Source organism: Paramisgurnus dabryanus, chromosome 19 (genome assembly GCF_030506205.2).
Source record: "Paramisgurnus dabryanus chromosome 19, PD_genome_1.1, whole genome shotgun sequence".
Classification (NCBI taxonomy): Eukaryota; Metazoa; Chordata; class Actinopteri; order Cypriniformes; family Cobitidae; genus Paramisgurnus; species Paramisgurnus dabryanus.
The window spans coordinates 25,452,311-25,468,575 of NC_133355.1; the positions used below are offsets into that span (position 1 = coordinate 25,452,311).

The 16,265-nt window shown below is 35.9% G+C and overlaps 1 pseudogene; it reads right to left on the bottom strand.

Annotated features, from left to right (window-relative positions):
- Positions 1-489: 489 nt before the first annotated feature.
- LOC135773252 (uncharacterized) lies at positions 490-7,142 on the bottom strand (annotated as a pseudogene).
- Positions 7,143-16,265: the final 9,123 nt, after the last annotated feature.

The window sequence follows — 16,265 nt, forward strand, 5'->3', positions numbered from 1 at the left end:
TCAAATACAATGAAATATATTAAGTTTGGATTAACTGTAATTTATAAATATTATTTACTTTAACCATGTTTAAGTGCTATATTTGGGTCCCCATTGCTTCTATCAATCTTAAAAACGTAAAAAGATCAACCCAGTAACTTTGTTTTAGTAAACCATTCTCTGCAAGCATGTGAAAAAATAGGTTGTTGAAATTTGGCTCTTATTATAATAATACCAACCCTTAAACTGCACTTATATCCAACCACGGCAGTGCTATTTAATGCTAAGAGCTAAAAAAACAGCACAATACAATAATTTTCAACAAACCACCATTATGGCGATCAGTGTTTGCATTTCATCAACTCATTTGCATTTAATTGGACACACCCATAATCAGCAAATTTTTTATCACACCTACAAAGTAGCAATTTTAACATGCTATAATAAATCATACAAATGATATTTTGAGCTAAAACCTCACATACGTACTCTGGGAACACTTTTTTTAATTTTACATCTTAAAAGTCTTGTGAAATGTCCCCTTTAAATAATACTGAAGTAAACCAACTCGAAATCTTTGGGTAATTGGTTTCCAAAAAAGTTGAGAGTACTCTGAACTTGTAACTTCCAAGTTGGCCTAAAAATACTTTATCCCTGCGACCCTTTATTAATAGCACAATTTATTATTGTTTAAATGAAATATCCCTATCATACATTGCAAATTACCATGAAAGCAACTTACTGGTAAAGGGAGCTTGTGAAGACACTATGATTATTTTTGTGGAGTTTGTTCTTTGGCATGTATGTTCTGATGAGCGTGAAAACGGTCTAAATAAGCAATTCTCCCCCCACAGATGGAGCACTGGTAAGGTTTCTCTCCAGTATGAACTCGCTGAAGGATCTTCAGGACATTTGATCGAGCAAACGTCTTCTCACACTGAGAGCATTTGTAAGGTTTTTCACCTGTATGAGTTGTCTGATGATTCATTAAATGTTCACCCCGTCTAAAACTCTTCCCACAAACATTACAGTGATGAGGTTTCTCTCCAGTGTGAACTCTCAGATGAACTCTTAAAGAACTTGAATCAGCAAATCCTTTACCACAGTAAGAGCAGAGGTAAGGTTTCTCTCCGGTGTGAACTCTCTCGTGGACTATCAGCTGATATTTCTGATTGACACGTTTATCACAGTGTGAACATTGATATAGTTTCTCAGTGTGGGTTTCTCTGTGTTTATTCAAAGTACCTAAACACTTAAAAGTTTTTCCACATTCGCTGCACTGATACGGTCTCTCATTGGAACACATGCCTCTTTAGATAAGGTTTGTGGTTGAATCTCATCTTACAGTGAGGACACTCGTATGGTTTTTCTCCTGTGTGAATTCTCTGATGAACACCAAGCCAATGTTTGGTGCTGAAACTTTTGTCGCATTCAGTGCAATGGAAAGGCTTTTTACCATGGTGTGTCCTAATGTGAGCTTTCAGCTGAGATAAGACGTCAAAATTCATCCCACACTGCTCACAGTGAAACTGCTGCTTCTTCTTCTTCTCTCTGTGCTCTTTTGAATGATGAAGTTTTTTCTCTTGTAAGGTAGTAAAGCTGATCTTACATCTGGTGCAGGTGAAGAGTTTCTGTTCTGTGTGTTTTCTCTTATGTCTCTTTAAATGTCTCTGTGAGCTGAATGTCTTTCCACAGATGATGCAGGAAAGAGTTTGGGCTGTCCGTCGCTCTTTTGATGTTGAGGACGTTATTTCACTCTCAGAACAGGAATCAGTCTTCTCTTCTTAAAGAAACACAAAAATTCTCTTTTTTATTTATGATTAGATTTATGCATGTGGCAGATTGATCACCATTGACTTTGACTATGCTTAGGGCTGCACGATTCATGCTTAAATGTGAATCATGATTTTTCTCCATAGGAATTGAGATCCCAATTCTCTTTTTTTTTACAAAAACATTTATTAATTACTAACTTAATAACTTAACTTTAAAAAAAATTGCTACAAGACTTTCAGTTATAATAACGTGTCTTAAAGTGCCCATATTATGAAAAACTCACTTTTTCTGGGTTTTGGGGTGTTATTTTGTGTCTCTGATGCTCCCACACGCATACAAACTTGGAAAAAAATCCATCCATGCTGTTTTGAGTGAGATACAGGTTTCTGAATGTCCTCTGCCTTGAGTCTCAGATTGCGCCAGTTAAAACTCAGCTCCGTTGTGACGTAACAAACCGTTTCGTCACATTCAGTTTGAATTTTCCCGCCCACCACCCCACTCGAAGGTCTCCACCCACCAGGTAGCTAGAGAGCATAGAGCAGTCACTTGAATGAGACCCTCTGTGCTGTTATCATGTCTCACGGAAATAACAGCGCTATTTGGATATTATGGATTATACTCCCACCTACTTTTAAAAACAAAGTTTTAACGATTGGTTATTGGAACCCGGAGTAATCTTATATACAGTGTGTTACGACGCAAACAGTCCTCAGATTGTAGGCGATAAGACCTTCATGCGAAATCTGATGTAAACAACAGACTATGTATCTATATTTCACGGATGATAAGCATTTGTGGACAAAAATGGTAATTGGATGTATTTTATTGGACTTTCATGGATCATTCACACATCTGAAACAGACTGGATTCGATTCGCGATCGTGTTGTATCATCACAAAAGGATAAAAAGTCACGTTATATTTTGCATGTTGTCATCTTCTGTCACAAAATACTACATTTATGATGCTAGAGCTAAAAGCTTTTTGCCAAACTAACCGAGACCGTACGCCCCGGCTTTTCTGACGATGTGAGCCTCTAATAACTTTACGGTCCGCATAGATATATACACGGTCCAGACCTCCCGCTAGCTTCTAGAAATTAGCACGCGGTCCACAAGCAGTATACATCCCCCGCCGGGTCTTAATTTCTGTAATTTGCGAAAATAATGCGTTTGAAAATGTTTTATAATGGGAATATGTTAGCATTGTCCAGGGAAAACGAGTTTATTGTTGTGACTGCTAACGTAACATCACAATTTACTCTGGAATCATTGTGTGTCATGAGTTTCTTCTCCTGTAGTGTACTTATTAGTGATACTTTTCTGCATGATTTGTCTGTTGGCAACATAAACCGTTAATAATAATAATATATAAAATAATAACACAGTATGGTCTGTACTGCTCACGATACCATTGAGCACGCGCACGGGCACATGACGTTAGTAGTGGGGCGTGATCAAAGGAGCAGCAGCTCATAAATATGTAAGACTAGCTCAAAACGGCACAATCTGAACTGCCCTGAAACAGAGGCTACTAGAGATGGGTAACAATATTTTCCTACAAGCTATTTCGAGCAAACAACTTTTGAAACATGCTTTATGGAACTCATACACCTATAACTTGTGGAAAAGCAGTCATAAGATGGGCACTTTAAATGTTTCTTTTCCTTATTTTAGACCCCTTAAAATTTAGAGTAATTTAAAATTTGTTAGTACAAAAAGCACAGGTGCTATTTAACAGCTATCAAACTGGCCAACCTTAAAACTTTAAAAACACTAAACCTTTAAAAGACTAAATGATCAACATATTGAGGCATCAGAGAGAAATGCTGATTTTTACAATGTTAAAAGCCCTTTCTAATGGGGAACTTGTGGCGGTGACACAGAGTCCGTTTCTCAATCTGAAGGCTGCAGCCTCTGGAGGTCACATTTCTAAGCTGCCAATTATAAAGACTGTCTAATTTCAGAATATTAACAATTAACGTTAAAAGTATACTACTTTTAATTAATCATAAATTGTTGTAGTATGTTTATGACTTGCGAATGTAATGCTCCATTTACTCGAATGAACCAGGCTTGATGACGTATGCAGCCTGCAAATGCGACATCCGAAGGCTGCAGCCTTCCGATTTAAAAAACGTCCTGAGGTAACTAATTTCTTTTCCTTCTTTCGGAACCAATGTTGTTGCATCATCACTTTCTCCGTCGCCACCAGGATTTTCCACAATGATGCTCGTTTATCCTCTCTTTTTTGTGAAAATTGCCGCTCCAAATCCACCAAGTAAATGACTGTGTTTATGTCTGCCGCCTTGTTATACGTCACGCGAGTGACAGCAGAACGCCGCAAATGAGATAAGAGAGGAGAGAAACGATCGGGTCTGATTGGTGAATGAAAAGGGTTTGGTTTTACCCTGTATGAGTGTGTGTTAGCAAGTTTGACTGATATTTTAGCATCTTGGATTGTAATGTAAATACGTGAATGCAGCATCTGAATACATGGAAATACTGTATATGCAAGTGAATCGCCGTCATTTAGAATGAAGATCGCATTTATGTATGAATCGAGATCGTGATTCTTTTTCCGATTAATCGTGCAGCCCTACATCACACTAGATCAATATAATAATATTTTAACAAAACAAGGAATGCTTGGAAAATTAAGACAGAACTGCATGTAGTCACGATAGAGCAAGTTATAAATGTCCTAGCAGTGCAGCTCGTAATTGCCAAACTGAATGCTGTGCACAAAACAAGGAATGCAGCATTTTTGATGCAGGCACTAGCAGCAAGGGCATTATGGCTGCGTCCAAATACCTACACTTGCGGTCTTTGCACTTGACCACTTACGTGACGTATTTCCTGTATTTAGAGATGTTTCACACAATACGTAACAATGTTTGCACCAATGAAATGTGCAACACTTTCTGTTTTACTACCAAAATATGTAATATCCATTTATTAACTTACAATTAAAAGTTTCTATCTCGCGAAGTTTGGGCAAAAGTCTCACGGTTTACATCCAGAACAAGATGCATGATGGGATACGCCTAGCCTTGAATACCGCTCCGAAGTGTGGGTTTAGTTTGGGTTAAGGGCACTACTACTCTTTGCCAGTTATAAGACATGAGACATTTCACATGCAAATGCTCTTGAGTGGCCAAAACCCCAAGTGTGGGTATTTGGACGAACCCCAAGAGGTCGTCAAGCCCCATATATGGTAAAGAATACGTCAACAGAAACAGCTAGACAGTCAGTTCCCCGGGTTTAATGTTTGCTACGTCAGAATTTATTCGGCAAATGCTTTTTTTCTCCCAAGATTCGCATTTGCTCTTTTTCACATATGTCAAAATCCACCTTAAAGAGCAACTATGGTCCGATTCACAATTTTACACTTCCTTTGGTGTGTAAGTGTGTATTACTATATGTTAACGATATGCAAAAGGTACAAACCCCAAAGTAAACGATGACGCGAGTTATCGCTCCAATGTAAATCTATTTTCTGGGACTACAACAAACACACGGATTGTAGGCAACAGTTTACTTCCTATGATTGGTGATGTAGACAACACCGACATTATCATAATTCCTCTCACATCAGACTCACAGCCTGCAAGTTAACTCCTGTTAGCATTGCATTGTGAACGAATCTTTCAAACATGGTAACGAGTGTCACATTTCCGGCGGACGTCAGAGGTATTCAGGCCAATCACAACACACAGATTAGCTGGCCAATCAGGGACACAGCGCTTTCAGATGGATGAGCTCTGAACAAAATCAATGCTTTTGAAGAAAGCAGTATATCTGGAGCTACAAAATTGTACGGTATGTGGAAAATAATGTGTGTTTTAACCACAAACCAAGCGAACACATTGTATTATACCAAATACACAAAATAACATTGTTTTTTTAGCAATGAAATGGGTGCACTTTAATGTCTTTGTGTCAGTTTATTGTATAAAAGGGTCCGCAAGTGTGCGTTTCACATATGTAATAGGGCTGCCTGTGACGATTAATCGTGCAAATGCGCGTTTTCTCAATGAATGAATCTGAATGAATTATGGTGAAATGCCGCCACATCCAAAGCCAGAGGGCGCTCTCGTGTAGAAACACCATTTGTGCCACAGAATAAGTATCATTACAAACACTATTCAAGGAAATGTCTGAAGGGATATTTATATCGCTGTTCTTCAGATTATTTCAGGAATTTCCATGATAGTAAAGAATATGTTGAATGATTGTGTTTGATGATTGTTGATTTTTTAAATTCACATTATACACGCGTGACCTTTATATGACGCTGGCGTGTCACACGGCTAGTGCAAGACGAGAAGTTGTGGTTTTAAAGTACTTTTTTTGCGAAAATGACAATCGTATTGCTAGATAAGACCCTTATGCCGCGGTTGGTTCGCTTCGAGCCCTTTGAAGCTGTGTTGAAACTGTAAACCATAGAGGTCCACTAAATGGAGATAAATCCACTATATGGAGGAGTGTTTTGCTTAAAAACTTTTTTTTTTGACTAAAGAATGACTAAAAAACATCTTGGATGACATGGGGGTGAGTAAATTATAGGGATTTTTTATCAAAGTGGAATAATCCTTAAAGGATGAAAAATACCTGAAGGAATAAAATCCTCATCGCTGTCATAATCCTTATCTTCATCAGTGCGATCTTCCTCTTCCATGGGTTCTGTTTTTATCTTCATCATCAGGTTCCTGCAGTCGATCAGTTTGACTGAACACATCTTCAGTGTGGTCTGCAGGATCTGCTGCTGTTCTCCAGCGTTACAGACAGAATCCAGAGACTCTGTGGAGGTTTGATCAGTAGATTCCTCATCCTGTAAGCCCTGATTACTGTCACACACAGTGTCCTGAGCGTCTGTGGGCTTTGACTCAGTATAACAGAGTAAAGTGAGACTGAGCTCTGAGTCCTGTGTGTGTCTGGATTTCTCTTCAGAGAGTTTAGAGTCCAGCAGTGGCTGTGGTGTGCGGCTCTGATCTCTGCTCATCCACACTGAATCCAGACATCCATCAGTCACATACACTGAAGATTCACAACAAACCACATCCACATCCTGACAACACAACACACTCAGTGTAAGGTTATAAATGATTTGACAGACAGAGTGATTCATGTAAAGGATGTTTAAGCTGTACAAACCTCTCTCTTCACTCCTTCATCTCCTCTTGACCTCAGCTTTGCCTCCAGTAACGCCACCTCTTTCTTCAAGTGAGAGATTTCTGTCATGAAATCATCATTATCCAGCATGGACAGATCAGTTCCTACTGATTTACAGCACATCGCATCCATCTCATCTCTCATCATTAACGTCTAACACTAACATACACAGAGACAAGACTGTTTACACGCAATAAAACACTCAAGAGATAAAATCAACATTAAAATAAAACTGACGTAAAGACACATCAGTTAATGTTAAAGCTCTTTCTCTCTAACTCTTTCTTCGGCGAGAGCTGCAGAGCGCCACCTACTGTACGGGAGAGAGAAGAAGCTCAAAACAGGTGTTGCAAATGAAAAGTACAAGTAAGTATATACCTAAGGCTATGAAAACTAAAAACCTTTACAATTAAAAATGTATTAACATAATTTAAATTATACAAAATTTAGATTACATCACTAAACTAATAATATTATTATTGCAGTGTGCAGCCCCCAAATATTCTAGCACGGATCTGGCCCAGAATACAGACACTATCTCCAAAAATATTTCATTATTCAATTATAACAGATACATGCATCATGTTTGTAGTGTTTTCAATGGAATTGAAACCACAATATCAGATCTATTCAATCAATAATAATACTAAATGTGTAAAGGTGCATAAGTTAAACTACCTAAAACATGTTCTTAAAGGAAAATTTAACCCAAAAATGAACATTCTGTCATCATTTACTCACCCTCATGTTGTTTTAGACATGTAGGAATTTCTTTTGTCTAATGAACACATATACAAAGAAGATATTTTGATAAATGATGGTAATCACAGAGCTGATGGTACACGTGATAGGTTCACTCGAAGCACCGAGCACATATTTTGAAATTATGAACCACACACATGACGGGCTACATACATGTTGTGACGAACTTTGTATCGTGCGCCCTCGAAAAAAAAGTCACCAGCTGCCACTGGGTTACACGTTCATAACGTAAAAATATTTGGAGGGCTAAATATATTTTTAATGCTTTAAAAATTTACTTTTTAAATATATTTCAAAATATAAAAAATGTCCAAAAATATACATGTGAAACATTTATTTTTGTAGACATATTACAAAATAGGCCTATATTTCAGCAATTTTTATTTATTTATTTATACGGGCAATTTTTTGGTATATTTTGAAATATATTAAAAAATATTTACCACATTTTATCAAATATCTTCATTATAATTTATCACAATACTTACATAGTTTTGTTTTTCTACTCTGGAAGTCAATGATTTCCACCAGCTTTGTGCTTATCATCATTTATCACTTTTTTTTTACGTTCATCGGAAAGAAAGAAATTCATACAGGTAAAACAACATAAGGGTGAGTAAATGATGACAGAATTATTATTTTTGGGTGAACTATCCCTTTAATGCTTGGACATCACAACTGATATAACACAAAACACATATTGATGCAACATTTACTACATGTGTCATGACTTATGACTAAAACTCTTCTATTGCACTACCGATTTGGCTGTGAGATTCATTAATGTTAGATTTCTCTTTAAATTAAGTATGACAGGTAAAAATCTAACATTATAATATTAGACCTGTCTAACCTACACATCCAAAATAAGATATCAATGAATTCAGCAAATGAAATTAATAGGGAGGTTTCCCAACCAAGGCTTACCCTAGTCCCAAATTAAAATGCATGTTTGAGCTGCCTTAATTTAAAAACATCATGTACTGACATATACATATTAATGCCAATGTTTCAAGATGCCCACCAGTATTGTTTTTTGTGTGAGGTTTGTACTTAAATGTCCTAATATAGGCTAACTAAAGGCCTAGTCCTAGATTAATCTGAACCCATCAGCTAAGTGTAACTCCAGTTTGATGTGTCTGTGAAATGCATTATAGATTTTTCCCTGAGGCTGCAGAATTTCCCATGTAGTAATCGCAATCACACGAAACAAGTGACAAATCAATGGCAGAGAGGACCTGGATGAATTCATAATCGTGCACACACATGTGTGTATGTTTCGAAATGTTTTCATATGCATATTTCATGCTTCAGGAGGCAAAAACAAAATTACCAACTAATTGCCCTTCTGTGTCTTCCAGTACAGTAGATATAAGCGACTTCATCTTAGCATAATTACTAGGCTAAGTGTATATGCTCTTCTTGACTGCATGCGCGAATGTGTACATTTAAATATACGTATCAATTTGAATTTTTATGGGAGGTGTGTTTGTGTGCTATCATGTTGGCCAATATTACACCTTATTATCAGCTTGACTGCAAAATGATTACATTTGACGCACACATTGTATTTCAGTCTCTCTCACATACACACAGGCACAGTCTGCCATGGCTCTCCGTAATGGAGTCATTATAGGCTTCAGTGGCTCGAGAACTTATCACAGGATACAGGAAGTCTGTGGGGGGAAAAAATCAAATGAGTTCAACCAAGCGCACAAAAGACCATTTCATTAAGCTCAGCCCCTATCAGCAGATGATGGGCACCCCTGAGACGCCCCCCTGTCGCTGTACAGGAATAGGTCATTTATTAAAGAGAGACTAATGGGATTGTGCTTTAATGTAATCGACGCTCATCTGTTTGGCTACGGTGTTTAAACTAGCCATTATGCTGTCCATTACAAAGAGAGGGTGGGAATTATCTGACAGGCGTCAATATGTCCATCTGCGGCAGAGAGAGACTACAATTATTGTCATATGGGCTGTGTGTGGTGTATATTCATCTTCTTTATCATTGAAAGCATATTGTTTGGTAGTATATAGGCCTTGTTTAATGTAAGTTAGATATTTTGATAAATGATGGTGAGTATGCTAACATAGACTTAAGAATAACAACCCCCTAATCATAGGTTTTAAAATTAAGTGTTATTTGATCTTTCATCCTCTTCCCCAGTCAGTGCTTTATGTAATTGAGTCAAATGAGCCATATTAACCCCGGCCAGCTTGTGGCCGGCACAGACACCGGTCACATAAACAGTTGGCCGGTGTCCGTTTCCTTTTCCATCCTTTCCTTTATGCAATCTAGAGCTCCTGATACTGTAGAGTGACCCTCCTGGGATAAAAGTCAAGTGGTATTGACTGCTGCCAGTCTCTGAGGGAGGTCAATAGACAAACACCCGATCATTGATCCACTCGTCGATGAATCTGTACCGTGGTAAAAATAAAGAAAAGCTCTGAAGAACGCTTCAGTTATCAACAAACCGCTGCTGCTGCTGTGAGGTTGCGGCCTTTTAGCTTATCGCGAGGTAACAGATGTATAACTGGGCGGTCTGAAAGCGATGCTGGGATCAAGTGGTGTGCTGACAAGCTGTCTGCTAGATGTCCAAATCATTTGAGAATCATTAGTGTCATGGGATACCCCATCAGTGAACAGAGAGTTGACCAAATGGATGTTGAATCTTTGAAAATGCGTGTGTGCCATAGCTTGAGAAAGTTGTCCAGTCTTGGTGGTCTGAGTATGGGGGGTCTATAGTGGTAGTTCCTAAGAAGTTCTTATTTTTGATAATTTTTGCATGTTTATAACAATAGTTTTAAATATGTGCACGTTTTAAATATATATATTACTTTTTTGGAGCTAAAACCTCAGAACAACTTCTGTCGACTTTTGGATTCTTCGAACAGACTGTGGTAACAGAATTGAATTAAACCCAGCAGGCAAATGACCAACCTTCAACGTTGAAATAATGTCAGTTCTTGTTTCAACTTTAAAACAACGTTGCGATACAATAGTTAATTCTAAATGGTTGCAAAAGGTTAATAAAATGCTTAAAAATCAACGTTGAAATTTGGTTGAAATAATGTCAGTTCTTGTTTCAACTTTAAAACAACGTTGATGCAATAGTTAATTCTAAACGGTTGCAAAATGTCAATAAAATGCTTAAAAATCAACGTTGAAATTTGGTTGAAATAATGTCAGTCCTTGTTTCAACTTTTAAACAACGTTGATACAATAGTTAATTCTAAATGGTTGCAACAGGTTAATAAAATGCTTAAAAATCAACGTTGAAATTTGGTTGAAATAATGTCAGTTCTTGTTTCAACTTTGAACCAAATTTGATACAACAGTTAATTTTAAACGGTTGCAGAAGGTTAATAAAATGCTTAAAAATCAACGTTGAAATTTGGTTGAAATAATGTCAGTTCTTGTTTCAACTTTAAAACAACATTGATACAATATTTAATTCTAAACGGTTGCAAAATGTTAATTAATGCTTAAAAATCAACGTTGAAATTTGGTTGAAATAATGTCAGTTCTTGTTTCAACTTTAAAACAACGTTGATACAATAGTTAATTCTAAACAGCTGCAACAGGTTAATAAAATGCTTAAAAATCAATGTTGAAATTTGATTGAAATAATGTCAGTTCTTGTTTCAACTTTGAATTAAAGTTGATACAACAGTTAATTTTAAACGGTTGCAAAAGGTTAATAAAATGCTTAAAAATTAACGTTGAAATTTGGTTGAAATAATGTCAGTCCTTGTTTCAACTTTTAAACAACGTTGATACAATAGTTAATTCTAAATGGTTGCAAGAGGTTAATAAAATGCTTAAAAATCAATGTTGAAATTTGATTGAAATAATGTCAGTTCTTGTTTCAACTTAGAATTAAAGTTGATACAACAGTTAATTTTAAACGGTTGCAAAAGGTTAATAAAATGCTTAAAAATTAACGTTGAAATTTGGTTGAAATAATGTCAGTTCTTGTTTCAACATTGAAACAACGTTGATACAACAGTTAATTCTAAACGGTTGCAAAAGGTTAATAAAATGCTTAACAATCAACGTTGAAATTTGGTTGAAATAATGGCAGTTGTTTGTCAATGTTGGTTCAATTTGCAAAATCAAAAGGTAATTCAACATTGATTCACCCTTGTCCTTGGCGTTGATTCAGCAGTGAATCAACATTGAAATACCTGCTGGTAAGTATTTAGAATGAGTTTAAATGAAAAATAAATAAAGATTTATGTAAATGATGCTAATATGAAAATAAATAATATGAAATTAAGTGTTCCTGTTTTGTTGGTGCTACTCATTATTAATGGTAGGATCAGAAATGAACCAAGGTTTAAAGCTCAAAAATTCTACCAAAGATGATACAATGCCTTAAATATGTTTTTAATCTGGTATTATGTCACATCGTTACTGTGTTATTTTTATATTCTGTAGTCACCATGATGAACTGTATATGTCAGTCTTGTATTTAAAGATGCAATGTGTACAATTTAGGAGGATCTATTGACAGAAATGCAATATAACACACATAACTATTATCAGTGGTGTATAAAGATCTTACATAATAAACTATTATTTTATTAAAGGGATAGTTCTGACAAAATTGATATTAAAACCATGATTTACTCACCCTCAAACCTTCCGAGATGCAAATGTCCATAATTTCTTGGGGTCCAACTCCTTCATGTCCAAAAATTTGCATTCATCCTTCACAAAAGTAATCCAATCGGCTCCAGGATAAACAAAGGCCTTTTGAGGGTAATCTGTACATTTTTTTCGTAGAAATATCCATATTTAAAACTTTATAAATTAAAATAACTTTTGGCCGAACTATCCCTTAAATAAGCCGTTTATATCTATATACACCTCTGGTCCCCTTACATGGAAGTTGCTATTTGCACCGCCATGTTTCTACAGTAGCCCTAAATGGACAAACTGCTCTACAGAGTGTGTTTTGTCACTACGTTGTCTCAGACGATAACGTTTATGTCCTGTGGCGGCTACCAAAGCTTTATTTAGAAAAGGATGTTTCAATGTTGTGGTAACTGTGTTATAAAAGGAATAATTGACTCCGGTCCTTTGAATTATTTGAAAATAATGCACATCCGGGTTGTAACGGCATTACCACCATGTGTGTGCATTATTTTCTTATAATTCATTAATATATACAGTGATGATATTAAAATGACTACAAAGAGCTGTGTGAACAAACAATGGGACTGTAAAAGATATTTTAGTGTTAATTGTGTTATGATTGCAGTTACAGTTTCTGTTTTTATAATGTTTAATTTATTTTATAAGCACCAGCCCTAATGGTTAACATTTATTTCAGAGAATAAGAATTTTCTTTTTTTGATTGAATTTACAATTTATTTGATTGACACATAAGGAAAAATAAATATCGCCCCTTTCTGAGAGAGAGAGATTTTAGAAGAAGCAAAATCAAAGGTTGGATTGACATTGCATGTGCATTACCCAGACAGTCCATACGGTGGCGCTTGAAATCAACATGTGATTTTCCCCATTTTTTATTCATCCAACAGAACAGAAATGTATGGGTTTTCATACATGTACTTAATAATAAACTGTACCAGAAGGTGTGCAAAATAGTTTTTAATATTTTTATCTATTTAATGATTTTTTAATAATTATTTGCTATTCTTTTTTTATGTAACCCCAAACATTTAAAAAATGCTGGGTTGTTTAACCTATGCACGGTTTGGTAAATTATGAACAACCCTAACGTATATAAAAAAATTGAAAATGTACCAAATTGACCCAGCCATGGACCTAGAATATTTTTCTTTTTTTTAGTGAATGAATAGGCCACAATTTAATCAATCTATACATGTTATTGTCTTATTCATATTAAAGGTAGATAAAGTAAGAGAAACAGATAAAGAACAGGATAGAGTGAGGGAACGCTACAGAGGCTTTAGTTAGTAAAAGTGCCTAAAACGTTTTTCATCTAACATTGGTCCCAAAGGAGGATGAATTGAAGCAGGTGAATAATACATGGCTGGTGAGGGAGTAATGAAGTGGAAGTGATGGGTAAGAATACGCTGCTCTCAGTGGGATGGGGAAATGCATACTTTAAAGAGCTCTCGCTCTCTCTGTGGTACTGGCCTGGAAAACAAGGCAAGCAGACGCAAACACACACCACAGACGGTCCTCTGAAACTCCATACTGCTGTCCAACTTTCCTCAAACATTTACTGCTATTAGCCTGCTGTTCACCATCAGGTTTGATGTGATGGTCTTCAACATACCATAAGCACTGCCCTGACACTGAGCGCAGGAGTAACAAAATAGATCCAGACATTGACAAAGACATAGATGAGTATATACAGACCTCTGCTGAGTGCATTAGTGAATTGCCATTACAGAAACTATAGTTTTTCTGCCTTGCAGTTCCACTTTCATGAGCCACACATACTGTAGCATGTTTTTATAGATGCGGATAATTCCAAACTGTGTGATTGTAAAGTAATGAAGGAGATATTGTGAAATAAAGTGGTGGTATGAGATGAGAAAACAGTTTGTTTATATTATGGTACTGAATGATTACCATACTGATGAATATAAACCCATTTCTATTCCCTGGTTTAACAAATATGCTACTTAAACTGAATTGCTTTCAATCTGTCATCATGTACAGTAAATATCCTTATGTTGATCTAATTCTGTAGGTTTTTTTTTTCTGTCGAACTCAAAAGAAGTTATTTTGATAAATGATTGTGAGCAAACATTTGACGGTACCCATAGACTTCCATGGTATTTGTTTTTTTTCTATGGAAGTCAATGGGTACCGTCACCTGTGGTGTCGTTGTCATTATCAAAATATCTTCTTTTGAGTTCGACAGAATAAAGAAACTCATACAGGTTTAGATAAATATAAGGGTGAGTAAATGATCTTAAATGTTCATATGTGAGTAAACTATCCCTTTAAATCATATAAAGCTCTGCTTTAAAAAAAAAACAATTTAAGTGAATTTGTGCTTAAAACAAGCAAAGATATCTGCCAATGGGGTAAGAAAAAAATCTTGAAATAAATTTACTTTTTTCTTAAACACTTAATTCAAGAAATTTTGTTTCACCCCATTTGCAGATATTTTTGCTTTTCTATGCACACATTCACCTAAATATTTTTTGTCAAAAAACAACTTATTTTCTTAAGTCATTTTGCTCATCAAAAAATATATCTAAATTTAAGAAATATATCTAAATTTGAGAAAATGTATCTAAATTTAAGCATTTTTTGATATTTTTTCTACTGAAAAACAAAAAAAAAATACTAATTAAGAAAGTCATTTTTTTGCAGTGTAATCCTGGCTTAATCTAAATCTTGTCCAGAAAACTGCCCCAAGACACACTTCTCAAGTTTTAAAAAGAGCTTTACATTACAATAACTTGGATCACAGATCCTATTTTTTGTATATGTAACTTAACTACACTTAAAAATATTAAAATGGAAAAAAATAAGTTCACTAGCCGTTTAATGTAGTCTATAAATTATATTTGTTTGAACTTCTTTTAGATTACATTAACAGGAAATGTTTTCCCCCAACAATTAATGTTAAAAACTCTAGTCACATAACAAATGATTAAGGTTGATTTTTTTGTAATTGTAATTTTGTGGAACACGATGGAACATGACTTTATTTCCCAGAATGCTTTACTTTAATCAAGTATTCAAAATGGTTGCCAAACATTTTTCCAGAGTAACTTTAATTTATGTGAGATTCTTTCTGTTGTGTGACTGTGGAATTTCTTTGAATTCCACTTCCTGTCATTCCAATTCAAATTCAACTTACTGTAGGGCGGAGTCAATTCAAATTCCAATTCATGAATTGAATGGAGGCCAATTCTGAAATTCTGAATTGTGCACAAGCCTGACCAACATAGTACGATGCATAGTTGGAGAAACGAACTACCTTGTCACGACTGTTTCCCGAAAGGGAACGACTTTGTTGCACATTCGTCGCTTGAACCATGTTGGTTTAACAACATACTTGATGATGTCACGTGGGAGGTTAAAGGCGTTCTAAGCGAATCTGCGAGACGTTAGTTTTTGTTGACGTTTTGGAGCGTAGCTAACTCCTCCCCCTCCTTTCCGTGCCCTCATGAACGCGCCCAACCCCCACCCCCAAATCCTTCTTGTCGTTTATTGGTTGAAACACTTTGTTATGGTTTCTGTTTGTAGGTTTGGCCACTGTGTTGTTATTGCTGTTTGGAAAGCCTGGGCTGTCTACAGAGATCGCGTTTTTTTACAGTTTGATAAGCGGACAGGCAGCAAGCAGATAGTGAGGAGATGTTTGCTGTATGTAACAAAAAATGTTTTATGGTCTAAAACGCGTCAATTCGCTTAGAGCACCTTTAAGTGCTAATAATCTGTGCAAATCGATTTAATGTCAGATTATTGCTGCAATAACATATTGCATCGGAAGACTGATTTTGTTACCGTGATTTAGTTATCTGTTATTTATTTTCAAGATATTTAATTCATGTGCAAGTTCCTTTTTACGTCACTCCTCCCAGGGATTCTCCAGGGTCTTAAAGCTCGTAT